The sequence below is a fragment of the Eurosta solidaginis genome, chromosome 1 (genome assembly GCF_040869045.1).
Source record: "Eurosta solidaginis isolate ZX-2024a chromosome 1, ASM4086904v1, whole genome shotgun sequence".
In the NCBI taxonomy this organism is placed as follows: domain Eukaryota; kingdom Metazoa; phylum Arthropoda; class Insecta; order Diptera; family Tephritidae; genus Eurosta; species Eurosta solidaginis.
This window is the reverse complement of record NC_090319.1, coordinates 345,382,798-345,383,159: the sequence shown is the minus strand read 5'-3', so window position 1 is coordinate 345,383,159 and position 362 is coordinate 345,382,798.

The window sequence follows — 362 nt, the reverse complement described above, 5'->3', positions numbered from 1 at the left end:
CCGGATTCTGAGGTAGGGCGTTTTTGTAAAGTTTTAAATTTTTTGGTTATGGCCTTTGTTAATTAAGCTAACGATATAATGTTACAGATTTGCATTTCGAATTCTTGGAGGATTTTCAAGAATGCAGTTATATAATCCTTTGAATCCTTATAAAATAATGTGCGAACACCAAAATGTTGAACATTTAATCATTTACAGGACTACTTCGTAATAGTCCCGTAATTTCTGGGACTTAAGAAAGGCCCGAATTCCGGGATTGGTATCCCTAGTCTAGAGAAGTTAAAATGTTCTTATTTACTATACTACACCTTTTCCAGTTTAAGTTCAGAAATTTACAACTCAAGTTCAGAAAATTGCAATTA